This window comes from Protopterus annectens, chromosome 13.part0 (assembly GCF_019279795.1).
Source record: "Protopterus annectens isolate FY-2018-M chromosome 13.part0, PAN1.0, whole genome shotgun sequence".
NCBI classification, from domain to species: domain Eukaryota; kingdom Metazoa; phylum Chordata; order Ceratodontiformes; family Protopteridae; genus Protopterus; species Protopterus annectens.
Window position 1 is genome coordinate 708,611,694 of NC_056747.1, and position 13,901 is coordinate 708,625,594.

Consider the following 13,901-nt stretch of genomic DNA (forward strand, 5'->3'; position numbering starts at 1 on the left):
CATTTACTGTGGAATTTTACATTGCTTAGTCCTTAGTAACATCATATTGGAATTTAACCAGTAAACTTCCCAGTTTAGTTGACATTTGCTAATAAACTCTTTTATACAATTAGATGTCCTGCTTTGGCTAATATGCAAGTGTGACACATGGCAAGCAGTGTTTAGGATTTCTGCTGTGCAGTTACAAGGAGTCAAAGGAAAAAGAAATTTAGAAATTCTCACTGTCCCGTATGAATGTCAACTCTGGGGCAGACTTACCTTATGCTTTTTAAAGTACATAAAAGAAAGCATTTAAGATATTGTTGAGAAAAAAAATCTAGAGGTTCATGGTGTGATTGTGTGCCTTATCACTTGTTACTGACATCTATGCCCTAATGTATATTTTAAACTTGCAGTGCCTTGTTTCTAGTAATGCACATTTAATTAGTGCTTTATGCTAGCAGCTTTTTATTGACCCTTTGTAGAGCTCTCACTCATATATTTGTTCACTGGTTATGTTTTATTGTTATTTGCACATCCCTGTGTTAACATATGTATTCATTTACTCAAAAAAATACAAATTTTCTTATCACTGCTTTCATATTTATGGCTAAGGAGTGTATATTATTGTCTCTGATCTCGTTACTCTGTATCATATTGTATGACATATCATATTGTCTCAGAGTTGCTTGCTATGTTTACTGTTGTCAGGTCTTTTTTTTTTATTATTCTTTCTCCCTGGGAGTCCACTAAGAACGAAGACTTCTAAGTTGAACATTCCCAGTTAACAAATGCAGATGAATACATGTAATCAACTGTTAGGCCATGTTTATTGTTTGTTTCACTAATCAATTATCTGCTGGTCTGTACTCAAACTACCAAAATAAAATACCTTTATCTTTTCCCTGTAGCTTTTTATATAAAATGTAAGGGTTACACAGTGGGTCATATTAGTGAATTTACCAAGTTATTCTCCAAGAAATTTAAAGGGTTTCCCTGTATTTAGTTAGCTATCCCACTACATTATCTTTACTTGAATAACATAACCTAACATAACTCTTAAACGCTTTTTTCTTGGGCATTTTCTCACAAGTAATATACCACACTTATAGCTAAGTCTGCATCTCCTCATAACTGTATTTGCCCAAGGTAGATTTAAGAAGCTGCAAAAGGCATACTGGTCCATCTTTACCAAACAGTGTGAGCTGGTAGAGTTCTTTGGGCTGGACATGAGGTGCTTCTGTGGCCCATCTCTCAGGAACAATCCTGTTCTGCATGGTAATCTGCACGTGTTAGGATTTTCATTTGGAGTGAATTTCAAAAAAGAAGGTAGTAAAGTTGCATAAGAGCTTACAATAACAAAAGATTTTTGAGGACAGGTTAGTGTAATGGTAAGGTGTCTCTCTTCCCTGTTGGGGAGCTCTGCATACCTACTGTAATGATTTTCTAGTGAGGGCATGCTTTATCAGTTTAAAGTTTTGCAGATATGCTTCCTAGTTTTTCCTCCACTGCATTTTCTAATATTTTGCATAACTGCATGTTTATTACAGAGGTCTACTATGTCCTTTCTTTGTACAAAGTTAGAGATTTCCTAGGTGCTTATTATATACTGATTAGAACTGGATTTGCTCACCACTCTACATCATTACCATTAGTGGTACAATAATTGTGTTAGTTCTTTACAGGTGACATAGCCAGCACTGAAAATATTCCAGCAAGCCAATGGGTAATAGAAGGTGGGTAAACCCAAATTTTATATTTTACTGTGGCAGTAATGTTCTTATGGCAAGTACCTTCTCATTGCAATAATTTTCTATCTATATTTTAAAATCCCAATAAAACCATACAGGTCAACATAACAATCCTGCTCTTGTTCAATCACCATTACTACGTTCCCTCCTTATGCAGCCAAATCAAGGAAGTGCATAAAATTGTCACATTTTACTTGTTTCCATGCCTCAAGTGAATAGCTGTCTGGATAAAACATGCACAGGCCTCGTCTGCTGTTTGGTGTACTAAAATTTCAGAGCGACTTTAAAAGTGTAAAATGCTAAATGTTCTTTAAATAGTGTAACTTTTTAGTATGCTGTAAATATTGTAATGTGTACTTAACATGGGGTGATTAACTGTTAAACTGTATATACCTCAGTGTTGTATAATATATTCCAGTGAACTGCGGTGGTAGTGCTGCGATAGCGTTGTCGCCTCACAGTAAGAAGTCCTGCTCGATTCGCTAGAGCGTCTTCTGTGTGGAGACATGCGTGAATGGGCGTACCTTCATTGAAGGTTGTGCATCAGGGCCGGCAACTCGGCACATAAAAATCTACTGCCAATCATTAGCGGACCGGAGTTCCGCTGTGGCGACCCTTAACCGGGAAAAGCTGAAAGACACAACATTGGCTCACACTTATTGCCTGTGAAAAAGTCTATAATGTAGAGCAATTTCTCCCCAGGCTTCTGCTGAAAAAGGGGCTTTGCCCAGTCAGACTGTCCCAGTAATCAAATGATGAAAAATACATGCATAGCTGCATACATAGATGTGCCTTTTCACTTGTGAGAAGGAGCTTCCTAAGCCTTCATGCAAGTTTGTAAGGCCTTTCTTCAGGGTGCTATTGTTTTCTGTGGCCCCTTCTAAGGCATCTGCTTCACTTTTGGGACATCTGTTTTGCCTTGGAGAAAATTGTAGCTCCTCTTTTTGAGCCTGGCAATACAGAAAAACATTTTATCTTGTAAAATCCTCTTCCATGTGGCAGTTACTTCCATAAAGAACATTTATGAACTGCAGGTCTTCTTAGTTGCCCTGCCGTATCCAGCCTTACATAAGATCAGGTTTTCCCTGTGTACCAACCCCAGTTTGTTTCTGAAGGCAGCTACGGAAACCCATTTTGATCACTGTTCATTTGGGAACATAACCATACTAGAAAAGCAATCACAAGGACCATAATACAATATAGACCTTTAAACAGACATAGGTAAAAGATCAGGTCCCCCTTCTCAACCACTTAAAAAGAACAAAAAAACAAAAAAAATCTTGCTTTTTTCCCCACTTTCTGAAAGTTAAGAAAGTTCAGTTACAGATTTGCTGTTCTGAGCTGTTTGGAAGTTTCTAGAAAGCCAGTGCTTGCTTGGGCTAAAGGGAAGTCTCTGTGTTCACCAGTGGGAGTGATTAACACTGAACAGCCTGCCTGTCCCTGGAGGAGTGGTTACTACCCAGAAGCTGTAGTTTTATTGGCCATTTTGGGTCGATTCTAAACTCCTTGATCTGTCTCTCTTAAAACCCGGCTGCCTCATGGTTTTGGCCTCTTTTCAGGCTTGCTAGTTGTTGCTGAAGCACCTACCAAGGGGAGAAAACGCTGAGAGAGGAAAAGGAGACACTTTTGTGATTTTAAGTATTTTCTTCTGATTTTTTTGTTAAGTTTTACTGCTTTGCTGCCTATTTTTTGGCATTTTCCGGCTTGCTAAAGTTTATATCTGTAACAGTAACAGTACTTGGAACACATCTAGAGCCTGTTTACTGCATTTCCTGTGTTGCACTTAATTTAAAATCGTTTTTTTTCTCTAAAAACTGCATTTTACCTGATTATGGCCTAGCACTCAAGTGTGGGGTCATTTATTGCACTGTTGTGATTATTTTGCTGCTTGTGTATCTCTGCTACCTTTAAACTACAACAAAAAGAAAAAAAACAAAAAATCTTGCTTTTTTCCCACTTTCTGAAAGTTAAGAAAGTTCAGTTACAGATTTGCTGTTCTGAACTGTTTGGAAGTTTCTAGAAGGCCAGTGCTTGCTTGGGCTAAAGGGAAATCTCTTTGTTCACCAGTGGGAGTGGTTAACACTGAACAGCCTGCCTGTCCCTGGAGGAGTGGTTACTACCTAGAAGCTGTAGTTTTATTGGCCATTTTGGGTCAGTTCTAAACTCCTTGATCTCTCTCTCTTAAAACCCTACAACTGTCTTTTTGCGCGGTTTTGCGCACTGAGCAGCATCGGGCAGCGCCGCCTAAACAGGGTTAAACTATTCCAGGCTCCACAAAGTCTGCTCTTCACTTTTTCCCTTAGAACTGTTCAAACTCTCAAAGTAATCACTCTATTCTCTTTCTAAAGCTCTGCACTTGCTCGGCTCTTATAAGGAAACACCAACTAACTAAAGCACTACACCCTCCTTGACTTCTCATAAGTATTAGGCTCCCAATTGGTCCTTCCTGATCAAGTGAAAAATCAGTTCCCTTCCCTAACCTGATCAGTAAAAAAACAGTTCCCTATACTAATCTGGTATGTCCAAGGGTCAGTTTCAAGGTTACTTTCCAGTCCAGCTGGTGAATCTGGGAATTTTGAGGCAATGTTACAATTGCCTTATGTACACAGACAACCCTCTCCTCCTTCCAACAAACTCTAATACATGTGAGAGATGCAGTTACACAGCCAAACTGGAGGCAGAGATCTCTCAACCCAAGACTGGCACAGTCAGTCAGGAGGAAAAGGTAACCACCCACACCACAAATCCAGTCTCTCACAGACCTATTGCATCTGCATACCCAACACATAAACACACAAAAACATACTCGGAGGCTCTAAATAAAAATCTGCCTAAACAGCAAAGACCTCCTAAGCAGATATCCAAGCAATAGCCACCCCTCAACAATACCCACGAATCACATATCTCACACAATCAGTGTGCCTCACAGTCACAGCCCCTAAGGCCAAACAACACACCAAATACACTTGTTATAGGGGACTCTATTGTCCGGCACACTGACGTCCCGCTCACCAGACTGAACAAGGAGAAGGTCACTGTAAGCTGCCTGTCTGGTGCCAGGATCCGCCACATAATGCAAGCACTCAGGTCACTCCAAAGCAAGTACAAGTATGACCCCGTCTTTGTCCATGCTGGTGTGAATGACCTGAGACGTACCTCCCTGGACTACATGAAAAGAGACCTAGAGGAGCTCTCTGACCATGTAGCCCAGGCTGATATGACCCTGACCTTGAGTACATCTTGCCCTCACCAAGAATGATGCCACAGTATAAAGACAAAATGATCAGTTTCAACAATTGGCTAAAGTATTGGTGTCATTCAAAGGGTATCCAATGTCTGTCAGCCTGGGATGACATGCTCGACAAGCCACGTTGCTTCGCTACAGACTGCTTGCACCTGTCACCCTTAGGCTTTCGTATACTGGCCAAGGCTCTTGCCACCCCCATAGTGCCTTTTTTTAGGCAAGGCTCAAAGGACAAACCCACCTCCATAGACAACCCAAAGATAAAAAAACTAAAGGTAATGCTACTCAATGCCAGAAGTCTAAACCTCAAGATGCACGCACTCGAGGCTCTCCTCAGTATGGAGAAAATCGATGTCTGTGCAGTAACAGAAACCTGGTTCAAGGCTCCTGAGAGCACCCCAGCACTACCAGGTTATAAGTCCTACCATGCGGTTTGGCCCCAAAACTCGGACCGAAGCACAAAAGGAGGGGGAGTATCTATATTCATCAAAGATACCTACACCTCCAGGTTAGTGGCACTGCACGAAGCATCGGAAACCATCCATGTGCAACTAACAGCGGGCAAAACTGCCTTTCAGTTTGTAGCCTGCTACAGAACACCCTCCCTATTACAGGAACCCCACTTGGCATTCCTGAGAACACTGGAGAATATGAAGGTCTCTCCAAACGCTATGTTATTGGGTGACTTCAACTACCCAAACATTGACTGGGAAAACTACTCAAGCCCAAACACCCTCGCCCAACAGTCCCTTGAATTTATAAACTCTAACGCAATGGAACAACTGGTCACTACTCCCACAAGAGGGAACAACATATTGGACCTGGTCATCACCTACATGGGGACTCTATGTTCCACACCAGAGGTAAACCCCTCATTGGTAAGATCAGACCATAAACAAATTTCCCTGGACATCCATATCCCGTCCCGACCCCCAGCCAAGGAAATCACTGTAAAGAATTTCTCAAAAGCCAACTTTGCACTTCTCAAGACTGAGGTGGAATCCTTCAAAGCCCCTGGGCCAGAGAATAATACAGCCCAATTCGCAGAATCATTTACAAATGCATTCTATGAGCACCTGCAGGAATGCATGGATCGTGCTATCCCAAATGAAACCAAGACTCACTCCTCCAAAAACAGGAGACAGGTCTGGTGGACCCCGGCCATAAATAAGCTATACAACAGAAGGAGGAAGCTACTACATGACAGAGCAAAATCCCAAAAAGGGAAGGCATCTCTGATCAGTATTAGCAAGAAACTTCGATCCCTCATAAAATTATCAAAGGCCAGTTTCGAAAGAAAAATTCCCCTAGACACTAAAGATAATCACAAGGCCTTCTTTAGTTATGTATGGAACATGGGCAGAAACTCCCAGATATGCTCTGAATTGTTGCATAACGGTACAAAATATACCGAACCTACAGACATAGCCAACATCCTGGCAGACAGATTCAGCGCAAACTTCTCCCCCCCCCAAAGGAGCAAATGCCTATCCCAACTGAATGTAACCTCCCTGACATCACAGATGCACAGGTGAAAGCTGCCCTCTCCAAAGCAAAAAACACAGTATCTATGGGACCGGACAGTGTCCCAGGCTGTGTCTTACACGAGCTCCAAGAAGAACTGAACCCTCACATTAAGTCGCTGTTCAAACTTAGCTTTACTACAGGATATGTACCCAAAGAATGGCGTACAGCTACAGTGGTCCCACTCCACAAAGGTGGTGCCACAACGGACCCCGGAAGCTATCGCCCCATAAGCCTGACTAGTCTGGCCTGTAAAGCTATTGAGCGTATTATCATGGAACTCATAAACAGAGACATTGGGAGCCTCCAGACACTGGACCCTACCCAATTTGACTTTAAGGGCAGATCTTGCCTCTTAAACCTAGTTGATTTCTTTGAAACCATTACCAAAGCCATAGATGAGGGCAAGGTAGTCCACACAGCCTACCTGGACCTCGCAAAAGCCTTCGACACAACACCCCACTTGGGCATCATAAATAAGCTTACCAGCTTAAATATCAACCCTTATTTCACAAGATGGGTTGCAAACTGGCTCAGAGATAGAACCCACATGGTCAGAATCACAGGTGCCATGTCCGAATCCAAACCAGTTACAAGTGGCGTCCCACAGGGCTCAGTTCTGAGACCTCTCTTGTTCGGTATATACTTCTCTGAGGTTCAGGCTAACATGGGGGGATTATGGCTGACAAAGTTTGCAGATGACTGCAAACTGGGGGCCATAATCGAATCTCCAGCTGACACAAGTATCCTCCAAAAGGGTCTCACAGAGACGGATGCTTGGTGCCAGAGCCACGGCTTCAAGCTAAATGCTAAAAAGTGCATAGTCATCCCTTTTGGGAAAAACAAGGTGCCCACAAATTACCACATAGGTGGTAATCCATTAAGTACGGAAGAAGTAATTAGAGATTTGGGGACCAACATAGATAGTAATCTCTCCTTTGATAATCACGTTGCCAAAGTGGTTAGAAAGACCTTCTATATAGCCCACCTTATCACAAAAGGGTTCGCATCTAGATCAAGAGAGGTCATTGTGCCCTTCTACTCATCACTCATCAGGCCCATAATTGAATACAATGCCTCTTTTTTGATGTACCTTACCCGACACCTGCAGCAACTGGAGAGACCCCAAAAGTACCTCACCAAGAGGATCATGGGCTACAAACAGATGTCCTATGCAGCTCGACTAAAGAAACTCCAGCTCTACTCAAGTTGCTTACCGCCTACTCAGAGGCGATCTATGCTTGACGTATAAAGCCATGTCAAACCCAGAATTAATGGACATGCTCCACCTCAAAAAATCCAAGTCCATTAGAGCTACACGCTCCAGGGACCTAAACCTCAGCACAAAAATAAATAGGATATACTGGAGGGACAGATTCATTTCCCAGAGGCCCCCCTCACTCTGGAATAGAATCCCAATTCATGTTAGACATAGCCCCTCGCTGACTCTCTTCAAGCGAAATCTGGACGCGTGGATGGGAAATCGCAAATTCACCCCTGGGATCTCTTCTGTGTCCCTGCTAGACAGAGGCACAGTAAACTAATTTTAAAAGGGTACCTTCTGTGACCTACTTTACAGAGGCACAGTAGGCCAATCTAATAGGGAGGTGGAAGCCAAATACACTCTGGCTAGGCTTATAAATGCCCTAGGGCAGATAGCCTAGTATCTACCTATGAATAATGCTTCTCTCCCAAATCAAGCAGGGCTGTATATGATAATCCTTATGTCAATTTGTTTCTACCTATCAAATCCTCAAGATTAACTGTAAAGGTAGTCACAGTGGTACTTCGATCTGTCTGGATACTGTATTTTATAGGCTTGGAATATGTTGAGTTAGAAACATTTGTCTCCAGCAAGTCATATTTGTTGATCTAGATTTCGATCCCTAATGTGTGTGTGTAGAGACACTTGTTTTTGCAAAGAAATAGGTCAAATAGGAGTGGGTCTTTCAAGGCTTGAAAAGTGAGACAAGAATCACAGTAGACAACATAGCTGCAAGTGCCAGCAATGATTCTGTTTCCAGATATTGGCCAAGGGTCATAATGCAACTAAATAAAAGTGACATCAAGACTAGTAAACCAGCTGTACTTGTAAGATATTTGTCTGCACATTTGCAGTTCCCTTTTTAAATTAAAGATGTAAGAAAACAATCACAAGTACTCTAATTTAAGAAGTAACCCCCCCCCCCTCCCAAAAAAAAAAAACAGTACTTTATCTTCCTAAGCTTCAGACCATAACCAACGGTTCAGAGAATCTGTTTGTAACACTGATGGAAGTCTGCTTAAAGTGCAGCAAGAAAGTTTTGTAAATGGTGCAGGTGTCATTCCTTTTATACCAGCTCACTGGTGTGTGCCTAGGGCAGGTGTACAGCTCACAGGGCTAGTTGTAAAGGACTTGGGAACTCAGGTTGACAGTAACTTGAACTTTGATCACAATGTGTCTATGATGGTAAGAAACTCCTTGTGTGTGGTGCAAGTTGTTAGGAAGGGCATGGCATACAGATCTAAGGAGAGCATAATCCCGCCATAATCAGCTCTCATTAGACCAGTAATCCAAGTGCAATGCTTCCTTCAATATGTACCTTACCAGGCATTTGCAACAGCTGGAGCGGCCACAGAGGTTCCTCCTCTAAAAGAATGCAGGGTGTAAATATGTCCTATGCAGACTGCATTAAGGCCCTGTCCCTGGATTCATTTTCCTACAAACTACCGAGGGGGCAGTCTATGCCTAATCTGCAAGGCATTATCTGATCCAGCTCTGATGGATTTGCTAAGAATCTAAACCTTATCTGAGACACATACCTGTTCCCCCAACAAGCTTTGTTTGTGTCTGAGATTGCCCCTTCTCTGGAAGAGAACCCCTGTTTATCTGAAACAAACATAAGCCTGTTCAAACGGAATTTGGACCAATGGATGGGAAATCAGAAATTCATTCTTGGCTTGCCATCTGTAGCCGTTATGGACAGGGGCATTTTTTAGATGTCCTAAGGCACAGGCATGTACCAAAGCAGTTCTAGCCTATGGGCATTGATAATTTGGAAAATTAGGGCATGAATGTCTAGGCCTAAAAATGCTCTAGGGGCATTAGCTAGTAACCTCCTATGATCCTATGAAGAATCCTGAGATTTGGAAGGCTTAACTGGCTGGCTAGCTGGAACCTTTGTGGGAAAGGTCTCATTTGGTAAGAATACTGTAACAGTGATTTAATGAAGAGCCTGTAGTGTCCATCTGCTCTTCCTCAAAGTACTAATCCCCTTCTGATTCCACATAAGTGATCCTTAGGCTCTTGATCAAGTCTTCTTCCAAATATAACAGATCTTAAAAGTAAGGTTGAAAAGAAAGGGTTAATATGCAATGTTTTGCAATATTCACTGAGTGGATAGGAAGATATGAAAGAGGGTAATTCAGTTTGCAACTCCCAAAGGTTAAATTGTTAACTGTTTGGGCATGTTGAAAATGTTCCCCTGGTCCCATTACCCTAAATCTCCCACAAATAAGCTAGATTTAATTCCTTTGCCATCGTTGAATGGAAAACAAATCCTTGCTAGCTGAATCCCCAACCAAGAACTTTTAAAACTCCAAGGGGAAAAAACAACTTTAAAGTAAAACAAAATGAGAGCAAAAATCCAGAAACGTTGCAAGTATGCAGATCTTGAATTAAAAAAAATCCAAAATAGTCTGACAACAATAGCAGTCTCAGAGCAGTTGCAGCTCAGTGAACTGCTTAATAGCTATCCTTGTATTCCAGTCTGGAGAATTTATCCTGCATGCTGTTCATGTTGATAGAAAGTTACCGTATAGGCTTGTAAGGACCCCTTGGCCATTAGCACATTAACAAAATGCTCAGAGGTTATATTACTAAAGCAAAAAGAAATGCCATCTTGGATGAACATGGTCTTTATAATATGTTGGATGAACATGGTCTATTTAATATGTACATTTGAAAAATATTTATAGGCTGGATCTGGTTTCCTTTTCTTAAGATGTTCTTTGCAGTTGCAGTTAAGGGTGTGTTTCACTACACTTCCACATTGTGGTGGTGTGCTGTTATTGGGAGTCTGTTCTGTTAGTTGTGCTGCCAGAGCATTTAGAATTGGATGTAGAAGTTGTATTACTCATCGTAATGCTGGATCTATGAAAAAGCAGGATACATTCCACTTGCCTTTTCTTTTAGCTTTTCTCTGGTCCTTCACTTTCCTTGGACCATTCTGTCCTTGGTTGCATCATCACCTGCATCCTGTTTCCTGTTTGTGCATGTTGAGAAAGAAATGGAGAGTTCCAGAAGGAAAGGCACTGGGGTCAAGACCTTCAACTTAGGAAGAATTACATCTACCAAACAGAACTCTGTAGAGAGACCCAAGACCAGTCATTCTTGCAACCAAACTATTTATTAACTGATTGGTTCCACAGAACTTCGCTCTACATAATGGCCTCACTAACCAATCATACCTATAAGAAGTTACATAAATGTATCATCTGAGGAGGTGATGTTCTGGCATATTCTTTGAAACCTATGCAGACAAGCCTTTCCTCAGCAGAGTTTGAAGAGTGTGTGGGTTTAATACTTGTCTTTGCCATTGTAAATTGTGCAGTCTTAATGATAATTAGGACTTAATTGTGTGTGTTGGCCTTTCTCATGGTAGACTTCTTTGTAGAAAGTATGTTAGCAGGTTACTAAGTGTGTCAATGCTTAGTGTGGCCAAGAACAATTGGCTAAATCCCTAAATAGGATGCATAGCACTGTTGTATGCTGCATAATGGTACCACAGTGAAGATGTGAAATGGCAGTCAAATTGGGGTTGTCCATGACTCCTGGCACACATTACCCAAAGTAGCTTGTATGTCATGGAATATGTGGTACTCTGGGTAATGTGTGCTGCTGGGAGCTGGCCGAAGATTAGCTACTGCTGCAGATTAGTAGTTGGAAAATGTGTGTATGTGACTGGAGGGGCAAGATGGACACAGGAGTACACTGCAATAATTATCATGGTCATGGTTTCATGACAGTGCACATCAGGGGCCACATTGTCCTGGAATGTAGTATTCAACTTACGGATGAAAGGTCTCATCAAATTGTTAGAGGTGCCTTATGTCACAGCATGAGAAGCATTTATTTGTAGGGCTCGCCTCCAAGTACTGCTTTTGTGGGGTTTTGATGTGATTCTTAAAAGTAGTTTGCTCCAATTTCAGTCATTGACCAATTTGTCTGGCAACCAGCACTGATCCTCTAGATATTTTTTCATGGGTGTAGCCTGCGCTAAACAGGCAGAATCCTGACATGTGTTTGCAGTGCTTATAGCTCACCTATGAAGTGCATAAAGAAAGGTGTGCTCTACGAAAGACAGAAATGCCAATCTTGAGGTTTATTTGGAAGGTTTTTCTTTTCCTTGAATTTTCCCAAACATTTTAAACTACTAATTAAAATGGACTAGTCTTAAAATGTTCTGAAAGTTCAAATTACAGTACATTAGCCAAATGTACAAATGTGTCCTAAATTAGTTGAAATGTAGTTATACTGATTGCATCTAGATTTGAATCTTTCCCGTAAAGAACTTGTGAAAGAATATCTTTAATTACACAGATGCCATTATGAAACCTTTCTAGTTCTAATGGCATTAGCACCGGATACCAGTACTTCTCTCTTTTATTTCCTGTGACTCCGACATCAGATTAACCATTTTCACGCACAAATATCTTTAGTGTATTGGAAACTCTGTTTGGTTTTAGGTGAAGAAATGACATGTATAATTTATTTATTTACTCCATGCTGCACTTAACTATTTTTTTTTTTTTTTTTTTTTTTTGCTGTGATAGTTTTTTTCACTGTCAGATTAATCTTACAAAATTTTCTGCTTTGGCAGTCATCATGTTAGCTCAAGTTTAAGTATAGGCTTTTGTATTTTTGGAGTCTGGAATTTTAGCACATATTTTTTTTCTTTAGCCAGCTGTTCCCTTATGGATGCAGACTCTTGAAAAATTATACTAAGTATGCTATTAAAACAAAAGTTTATATGAGGAGTAAAACAGTGAGCAGGTACAACCTGCCCTTGTGCTGTTTGTCCTTATGGTTTCTGTATTAGGGCAATAGTACTTGTTTTCAGACTGCATAATAAAAGGTAATACAAGGATGGGTTGCATGAAATGCAATATACAAGCACACTGACCCATAAAAGCAGGGAAATTATCTGTAAGAAACGGGCATTGCCATTTTAAAATAGGGATAGTCTGCTGTGCACAGGACTGCAAGCTTTATTTGTAACCTGTCTACCTACCTGCCCTTACAGGTTAGTACCAATCCACACCTTTTCCACTTGAGATGGTTTCTTTTTTATTTCAAACCAGAAACATCTTTATTAAATTATCACATATGACATAGGCAATCATACATTTATATGAAAGAAAACAAACCACGTTGACATAATTTTAGCTGCAAACATTGTACACTTGGTTTGTTCAGTCAATAACAAGCCAAACATTGCATAGCTCATTCAAATCCTGGCTTCTTTTAAACATCATTTCTCCTCCGCATGTATTGCTTCCACAATTCCCATTTTTTCTAATGTAATTTGCTCCTCCCCTTTTCTAAAGATCCAATTTCCAGTTGTTTTCTCCCATTCAATACTTCTAGTACAGCTGTTTTAGACTTTGATTTCCATTTTATTGAAATTGCTTTTTTAGTAGCCACCATAAGTGGATTCAGCAAGACCTTTACTATAAGCAATTTCGATTGTGTCATAGCTCAAAAAATTAATTTTCTTAGTTATACCAGTTTGCTCACCAAGTATTTCTTGTAGAGTAGTTTGCAGGGATTTTATAAAGTCTGCCAACTCATTACACTTCCAGAAAATATGTTTCCAATTACCTCTTTCTTCCCCAAGACACCTATACCTAAGATGGTTTCTAGTCAATCCTGTAATCTTTCTCCATGCTAGGTTAAAAGCTCAAGTTTAGACTTTCCACTAAGGCTAGTTTTCACTCACCACAGCATAGTTTAATTTTGATGTGGTGGCTTGTGGCTAGATGCCCTCTACCTTGATAATCCATGCCATTGATCATGCCTGAAGAGAAGTTTGAGTTTATTAACATGCGTATGACTAAAGAGTTAAGAGAATGCCTGCATTTCTGACCATTCTGCTGCATCCTTAACCCCAGTTTACCTGTCTGCCAAAGAAGCATATTAAACACCTGTCCTCTAAGCATAATCATGCCATCAGTCCTCCAAAGCCTGCTGAATGCCACCAGTAAATTAATTCATGTCCATAGTTCACGTCATAACTGCATTATTACATTACATAATGCTTTTGTAGCACCCTGTACTGACACAGCTGCAAAACCTCAGATCTTCACTTCTTTATAACCGGTGTCCTTATCGAATACTTCAAAAACTGGGATGCCTTTTCTGA

The 13,901-nt window shown here is 40.8% G+C and overlaps 1 protein-coding gene across 1 annotated transcript in view; it reads left to right on the top strand.

Annotated features, from left to right (window-relative positions):
• The window catches only part of UNC119 (unc-119 lipid binding chaperone), a 756,954-nt gene that overhangs the window by 225,848 nt on the left and 517,205 nt on the right, over window positions 1-13,901 (top strand). The window lies entirely within an intron of this gene.